This window comes from Teleopsis dalmanni, chromosome 1, assembly GCF_002237135.1.
Source record: "Teleopsis dalmanni isolate 2A chromosome 1, ASM223713v2, whole genome shotgun sequence".
NCBI classification, from domain to species: Eukaryota; Metazoa; Arthropoda; class Insecta; order Diptera; family Diopsidae; genus Teleopsis; species Teleopsis dalmanni.
The window spans coordinates 127,767,692-127,777,155 of NC_051846.1; positions in this window are offsets into that span (position 1 = coordinate 127,767,692).

Consider the following 9,464-nt stretch of genomic DNA (forward strand, 5'->3'; position numbering starts at 1 on the left):
AACCAATATTCCCATTCAATTCAAACAATTGCAATTTCCAATTCGTTTAGCATTTGCGATGACAATTAATAAATCTCAAGGTCAAACACTAAAAGTAAATGGACTGAATTTGGAAAATCCATGTTTTTCGCATGGGAAACTATATGTTGCGTGTTACCGTGTTGGAAAAGCACCTGATCTACATATATACGCTTAAAATGGCCTAACAAAAAATATTGCTTATGATTTAGCTTTAAGGTAACATTATAGTAGCCCATAATTAAACTGTTAATATAATACTAAAAAATCCTTTTCATTTGAAATGCAAATGTAACATAAGTAATGCATGTGGGCTTTCTGCAGTTTAAAAAAAAATTCAAAATAATTTTCACATTAAAATGCTAAAAGTTAAGTTGACATATACGAAAATACTACTAACATTCCACAGGCTTTATCCTTAAAATTATGCGGTTTAATTCTAGACACGGATTGCGTTTTACACGTGCAACTATGAATGAATTGTATCTTTTATTTTAAATATTACATATTTGTATTTTCTACCAAGGTAAAATTTCTTAATTTCCAAAACATATTAATAACATGAAGAAGAATTAAAATATTAAAAAACTTGGGTTAATAAAAATTTATAAATAACCAAACATTAAATTACAATGAATATCTTATTTTAAATATTATTTGTGTTGTCTACCTACGAAAAATTTATTACTAAAACATATCAAAAAAATTCAAACAATTCAAAATATTAAATAATATATAATAGATAAAATTAAATATATAAATTAAAATTATAAAAATAAATATATAAATTAATATTATAAATTAAATATGAAACATCATTTTTCGTTATGAAATTACGCATAGCAGCTGCTGTTGACACTTCAGCGATTGCTTCCATACTGATGACTGATGATCAGAATGATGTTTAAGAAATTGTCGAAAAATTTGATGTGTAATGGCAAGCGAAAACATAGCCCGTGAAAACGGGTATTTGAAAACGCCTATGTGCGGTTTATTGTTCAGAATAACTGAAAACGTCTATGTGCGTTTTATCATCAAAAAATATTGTATTTCATTTCTTAGGCTCAGCGTTTATACTTTATATGGCAACAATGTTGCAAAAAGAAATTGTTTTCTTTTCGAAATGGAATTATCTTGCGGAAAAGATATCAATATCATTTCGAATATTTGATTGATGAGATGTTCATATACTATTGTATATTAATCTCGTCATCTGGCTATTGACGCCAAAGCTAAAGACTCTTATGAGGAGCTTTAGAAAATAGAAGCTCCAATCCTATAGGATGGAGATAAGAAGCTTCTAGAATATTCTGATGAATTTTAGAAGCTATAATTCGATTGGTCAATCCAATCCTAAAATTTTCATTAACGACTTTGGGCATCAGCAGAAAAACTTCTAAGAGTGAGTCGATGGAAAAAGCTAAAAGAAGTCAAGTCGTTTTCGGATAAATAAATCATTATAAACAAAATATACATAAATTATTATAAATAAAAAAGACACAAGTCAAATTCAATACATATGTTAAATAAAATTATAATATTAAATAAAAATTAATAAAATATATCTTTTTATAAAAAACAACATTAAATAAGTATAAAATATTAATTTAAGTTTGTAACAATTATTATTATAAATTAAATAAAATATGAATGATTTAAAAATAAATAATTAACAACAAAATATTTAATTGGCGCCCAACGTGGGGCACTAATGCAGAAAAATTAAAAAGTGTGCGACGCAAGTGCAAAAAATCACAGTGAACTCACGCAAAAGCGGAAAATTAAAAAAGAATTAAAAAGAAAAAAATTACACTCACGTGATGTGAATGTAAAAATCAAAAATCCCTGCAATCCCAAAAAAGGGGGAATAGGAACATTAATAATAAAAATAAAATAAAATAATCATTTTTTTACAAAAAAGTTGGATAAAATTATCCACAAAGTTAATGTTGAAGTTTTTTACAAAAAAAAATTTAATTGGCGATTGCATATAAATCGTATACAAATGTACACTCAACCATACGTACGACAATAACGTATGAAATAATAAAATTATTTTACCACTAAAATTTTGTTAAAACGTGTGTGAAATAGTTAAAATAAATTGTAAAAAATAATTAAATTCATTACACATTCAATTTAAAAATATATATGACTTAAAGACATAATTTCAACGCATCCTAAATAAACCCTTCTTGACGTTTATATATCTAAAGAAAAAGTGAAACCGTAACGTTAGCTCAAGGTAACGTTTATCACGACAATTTTAGGATGTTGCTGTGAAAACTTAAAATAAGAGAAACACTTTGATGAAAAATTCAAAGAAAATTGAAATTAAAGTTCTTGAAATTAAAATTTGTAATAATGTGTGAAATATATAACTTTGAAACACAAAAGAGAATGTTAAACAAAACACAAGCAAACAAAAACGAAAGATAAATTTTAAAAAACATACTAACAATTAAAATTTTGGAACTAAGTGTCAGCAATGTGTGCTGAAAAATTTTATATATGATGAACTTTTTAAAAAAAATATATATTGAAATATTTTACTTCTAATTACAGAGAAATATATACGAAACTTAATATTCGAATTCTTAATAAAACCGAGTTTTTGAATTCTTAATAAAACTGGTATTCCTTAAAATTTCTAATAACCACAGAAAAATTTTTTTGCTTCCGCTCCGAAACGATAGTGATAGTAACACATAGGATAACGTCTTACTTGCGAATCAGTACGGAGCGAACGACGTCGCTTGCGATTTATACTTCACAATGATAGAAAAATCTATTTTATGTTTGATTTCCCTCATTTGATGAAATTTTTAAGAAATAGGGTAATGGAAAACGATTTGCAAATGCCAGATGGAACTGTTAGTTTTCAATTAATACGTGAAATGCATGACAAGGAAAACCATAATATACTTATTTATGGTGGGACGTTGGGACAGCACACCATCCAAGAAGTGGCCCCTCTGAAGTAAAGGATTAGCCGAAGTAGACCACGAAACTATTTGGGTCCTTTTTCGGCCTTCTATTCTCAGATGTGGTTATTGACTTAAAGCTGGACTGGCTTCCGTTCGCATAACTACATCTCTTGTTAATGCAAGCAGCTCGTTTAGCTTGAGGTTGCCTGCCAAGGTATCACCAACTAAATGGAGTCCAAGACAGCCTTCCTTTTACTTGTCAGTGCGGCACATTAGCACAATATATGCACTGCTGCCTCCTTTCCTTCTAGACATAGTTTGTAAGTGTCTTCCTCAACAAGAGTTATCTTTTTGAGGTTATACTTGAAGTTACCATTTCCAGTAATTAAAGAGTTCAGCCAGCTTAGAGTGCTCCTCGAATAACTAAGCACTTTTATCGTTTCCTTGACCCACAGTTTCGGCAACATTAGTTTGGTCTGTTTACAAGTGCTCAACTCTCTCCATCTATTGAGATGAAGTGAGGTTATCCAATTATAGACATAGGCTGTCATCATGTTGTAGTCCAATGGTATTCTGAGTTTTGGGGTGCAAAATTTATGGCCTGATCGTTGCTTTGTAAGTTCATCTGCCTTCTCGTTTTGCACAATACCGATGTGTCCCTTAACCCACATGACCGTCACCTCATTTTCATGAGCACATTCCATGAGCTTGGTTACACATTCTTGAACTTAGCTATGTATGTCTTTTGCATGCTTGATTGCCTAGCGCTATCAGAATCTTTTTCAGACACACCTGATAATCCAATATGTGATTCGGAGCATGTGAGACCGCCATAAGTTTCGCCTCATATACCGAAACACATATTCCTAGATATAGAGTGTACGTTAGATTTAGATCTTTCGAGTAAACCCCAGCACCAGCTCTGCCATCCATTAAGGAGCCATCGGTAAAGATGCAGATGTCATTTCTTTCACATTCATTAAGTAGAAGGCCGTCTTCTATCAGTGTTCTATAGGACACTTCTTCTTATAAGCTCTCCTCATAGTCTCCAATGGCATTTGAGAGCACTTCTCATTACAGATACCATTTATCTGGGAACTTTCCGTTCACCATCAGTGCTATATCGTCTGCATACCCAATTGTTTGTATGCCTTTAAAGTCAAGCTGTTGAAGTTACGTTCCACAGGAATGGTGAAAGCACCCCTCCCTGTGGGCAATCTCTGACTGTTTTGCCTCGCAATCTATGTGTGCCATAATGTAGATTTACTGCTCTTTGTCTTAGCATGAAATCTCTCCATTCAATAATGATTGAACCGATTTCTCGCTCAGCTAGAGCAGATTTTAATTTATCAAAGCTTACTTTGTCAAAGCCTCCTTCGATGTCCATCATGATGATCATCAAAATGCTTCCTGAAGTTAGCTCTCTCTCAGCTGTCTTCACGACCTCGTGCATGGCAGTCTCTGCGAATCTCCCTGCCCTATAGGCGTGTTGACATCTGCTTAAAGAATATTTCATTAGCGTAGTGCCTTCTAGTTTTAAGCATGAAAGAGGTAAGGCACTCTTTTCTGGTTTTGGTAGAAAAGTAACCCTTGGCTCTCTCCAAGCTTTAAGGACGTACCTTGTTGCCAGTGACGTCCTGAACATCTCCGTGAGCCTAACTACGAGCAGGTCAATTCCCAATCGCAGGAGTACTAGAGCTATGCCATCCAGAGTCGGTGACTTAAATGGAGCGAATGGCATTCCTAACTGCATTTGTGGTCACTATCCTTTCTGCTTCAATTCTTTCTTCTCTGTTCATTCTCCTTTTGAGAGAATGACAGTGATCACCAAATTTAAAACTTCCTGGAAAATGGGTCTCCATGAGAGTACTCAATGACTCTCCTACGGTATCCGTAATTGTACCATCCTTCTTTCAGATTAAACCAAGTCTTGAGTCCGGATCTTTGGTGACCATCTTTTGTAACCGACTTACTTCAGAGGTCACTTTCATGCTCGAACAGAAATTCACATGACACGGAGTTTTTTTCCCTCATGTATTTGATAAAGGCTTTTCTTGTCTCCTTATTTATTGCATCAATGTCCTAATTCCTCCAGTGTGTCGACAACTTTTCTGCAATGCTGGTTTGGGGAGAAGCGTTTTCGAATGCATTAATCATCGAAGCAATAATTGCTTTGACTTCCGTCTCTACATTCCATGTGGTCTTGAGTTTCCTCAGCGGCCTATTTTGTAATAATTTCTTCAACATCGTCAAATATGTTATGATTATGATTATTAGTGAATTTCGGACTGCAACACAGTTGCAGTGAAAACTGCAACACAGGTTTTTAGTCATACTGTGCAAGCCGCAATTAGATCTTACGCTGAAAACGTAGGATTCAAAAAAGTTTCAAGCGAAGTTGCTATATCCACCGCCAATTTTATAGCTAAAATGGATAAAAAATTTTATTGCATAGTGGAACACTTTATAAGGATAATTCTTATCGATCAGCTATACAGATTGGTAATACGTCTTACAATTATTTGAAGGTAATCGTAGAATATTTGAAAAACACCTCCTATCCACATAAAAGAGTTCATTTTATTGATGGTATGATAATAACAATAAATGCTGTAACAACCTTGTCCAATGAAGTTTTGCAAAGAGATACATTTTTTTTAAGAACTAAAACCCTAAATCAGGATTGAATAGAAAACTTTTTCCATTTAGTTAGGCAAAAGGGTGGAAATAATAGAAATCCTTCAGTTGGTGAAATAAATTATAATTTGGCACATTTGATGTTCGCACAAATTCGTCCCTTATCTTTAACAGGTAACTGCAAAAATGAGACAGACGTAGTAACCGCAGATGGCAACCTAGATAATATTGATAATGCTTTTGAAGAATAGACCATAGAAGAACTTATTGAGGAAGAAAATATCAGTACTGCTATTCTAATTAATTCGATATAAGAACCTGTATTTGATGATTCTAATGTAATATTTGAAGACTTGGCTTTGGACAAAATAATTAATGTGGAATGGTTGTCAACTAAATATTTTGTTGGCTGCTGTGAATTGTGCAATTCAAATATTTTAAAAGGGAATGAAATCCTTACAGCTCGAAGTGAGCTGTTTATTCACTATAAAAATTATGAATCACATTCAGATTTTGGAATTTTGAAGGCGCCCTCAAGCATTTTTTTTAAAGTTTGTAAAATTCGTATTGAAATATTTAAAAAAGTTTTTAAAAATATGCCGCATGCTAAAACAAGCTAAAACTAAAACTCCCGACTGGTTTACAGAACCTAGTTTAAATCATCGACTTCAGCTTAACAACTTTCTTATTACTGTACTCCTTCGGAAGCTTTGTTTGTGCTATGTTGAGAAAAGGAAGTCAAGTATCGCGCATTCAATGTATATATACACATATATATATCTACTTATATATACTAACTTTTATAGTTAGTAAAAATAATCTTATAATCTTAAATATTATTTACTTTATTCGCTAAGTTACATAATTTTCTATTTTATATTGGCAATTTTAGTTTTAAATTTTATATTTATTACTAGTGGACCCGGCAGACTTCGTTCTGTCAAAAAGATTTGGAATTTGACAGTTTTTTATTCCTATCTATTTTATAGTCGTGGTAAAAAAATCTCCTGAACAGAACGGTCACCCTGGTGTGTGGGGTTCAGCTCGGGTGACCAAAGTATCTTCTGTTTCAAGATCTTTGGCCACCCTTCTGGGATCCACTAAAAAACCGCGAGTGGCTTGTCTGCCAGAGGGTTTCAAACTAAGAGGTTTACTTAGGGTTCAAACCTGATTGGAAAATAATCTTAAGGGACACTGGAAACCTAAAGGTGACAAATATATAAAAAGTGGATAGCTCGCTTAGATAGTGGAGATAAAGATCTGCAAAGGAAGTCATGGGGATTTAATAAATATACTTAATAATAATAACTTATCACAACACTCAAACTCATCTATTCTGGTTCTGTTCTTGTCTTCTTATATGTAAAAACGAATCGAAAAAAATGAATCAACAACACCTGGACCAATTTGGAATTAGCAACAATTCGATTCTTCTATCGCACTTTGCCATTTACGCAACACAATCCACTGGATTTATTTTTGTATTTCAATGTCTTTTCAGCAAACATGATCCGCTCAATGATCTGAATCATCTTTGCTGAAACGATACGGATCACGTTTGAAAATAATTGGCAACGCATGAAATATGCCAGTTGGGTTTGTGTACAAAATTTTTTGATTTTTGTGAATAATTTTGGCACTAAAAAAATAAGTAAGAACATTTTGAATATAAAAAAATCTAAAAAATAGAAAAAAATTAAAACTGTTAAGCTTGTGAAGTATTAAATGTAAGTTTTTATTTAGTAGTTACTTTAAAACTTAAATTTAATTCTGTAGTAAATAAATGAAAATTGCAGATTTTATTAGAATCACCTCGCACCATAACCCCAATGAACTCCGTCCTATAAGCCTCTCCTCTTTCATGTTGAAGGCTCTTGAAAGAACAATAGACGTAGAAGTAAGGCGTGCTGTAAGCCCCAACCAGTGGTCCCCCTCACAGCATGCCTACACTAAGGGAAAATCTACAGAGACAGCTCTCCACTCCCTCACTTACAGAATAGAAAAATCCATAAAACTCAAAGAATTTTGTATGGTTGCTTTTGTAGATATTGAAGGGGCCTTCAACAATATACTCCCGAGAGCAATAGTAAGCGCGATCTCACGTCTGGGTGTTGATGATGCGCTCATTGGCTTTATAAATCAGCTGCTAACTGGTAGACTCATTGAAGCAACGATGGGCTCATCAACGGCACGCAGAAGGGTAAATAGAGGTACCCCCCAAGGAGGAGTACTCTCCCCTCTCCTTTGGAACATAGTGGTGAATGAACTGCTAATAAAACTGAAGGCGGAGGGATGCGAAACTATTGCATATGCGGATGATATTGCGATAACAGTCACCGGAAAATATACTACCACTCTTAGGGATATTCTACAAAATGGTCTTAATATCCTAAACAACTGGACACAAAAATGTGGCCTTGGGGTGAATCCCAATAAAACTGAAATCGTAGTTTTCACAAGAAAACATACGGTCCCGAATCTTTCTCCACCCTCTCTACGAGGTTCTGTGATACATGTGAAGGAGGAAGCCAAATTTTTAGGTATAATTTTCGACAGGAAACTCACTTGGAAGAAAAACACTCTAGAGCGCGCAAGAAAAGCCAATGTTGCGCTTCTTCTGTGTCAGAAAGCTATTGGTAAGAAGTGGGGTCTTCAACCTCGCATCACCCAATGGCTATATATAGCTGTTATTAGGCCCACATTGATGTATGGTATTACGGTATGGTGGACAGCTCTTGATAAATCTTCGTACTATTCGGTACTTAACAGGATTCAACGTAGAGCTGAACTCTGTATTAGCGGGGCGCTATGCACCACACCATCCATTGCACTAGATTTGATGCTTCAGTTACTGCCAATGGATATTATTAGTAAACAAATGGCAGCTTCATCTGCTTTAAGACTAAAAGCTACCTCACAATGGAGAGACAGTGACTATGGTCATGCCTCCATTCTAAATCTTTTCAATTTTACTCCTAAAAACGTTGATTACATCACACCCACTCTCAACTTTGACAGGAAATTTGATGTCGTGTTTCCATCTAGAGAGGTATGGACGTCAGGTGGCCCCTTCTTAGATGAGGGCGTAACCATCTTCACTGACGGATCCAAAACAAGTAGTGGTGTAGGTAGTAGAGTTTTCTCAGAGGAATTGAACAAATCTTCCTTCTTTAGGCTTCCAGATCATTGTAGTGTCTTTCAGGCGGAAGTGGTCGCCATCAGGGAAGCTATAGCTTGTTTGAATGTAGATGATATATTTGGCAGGAATATATACATACTATCAGACAGTCAAGCTGCATTAAAGTCCTTGAGTTCGGTCCAATTTACATCTAGGACGGTTCTTGACTGCTACACATTTCTAAACGAAATGTCGACGCAGCTCAATATTTCTCTAATCTGGGTTCCCGGCCATAGGGATATTTTCGGAAATTGCAAAGCAGACGAGTTAGCCAGAAAGGGTGCTTCAGAACCATACTCGGAGCACCTAGACTATCTGGGCATATCGCTAACATCATGTAAACTGATATTGAGTTCTTTCTGCGCTAATACTTTTAATAAAAGATGGGAAGACTCAACGATATGTAGACATCTGTATGCAATCTGGCCACTTTCCGATAAAAGGAAATCGAAAACTCTCATTGAGATGTCCCGCAAGGACATTGGTCTTCTGGTAGGGTTGATTACAGGGCACTGTAAGGTAGGGAACCATGCTAGAAGACTAGGTCTTCCTTTCAACCAAATCTGTCGTAGCTGTGGGGAGGACGATGAGAGCGCATCTCATCTGTTGTGTTTTTGTCCAGCTCTTGCACGTCGGCGATTTAGTACTCTAGGGGCCCCCTTCCCTGAGGACCTGGATCAGTTACAGGATCGGGCTTTAAATAG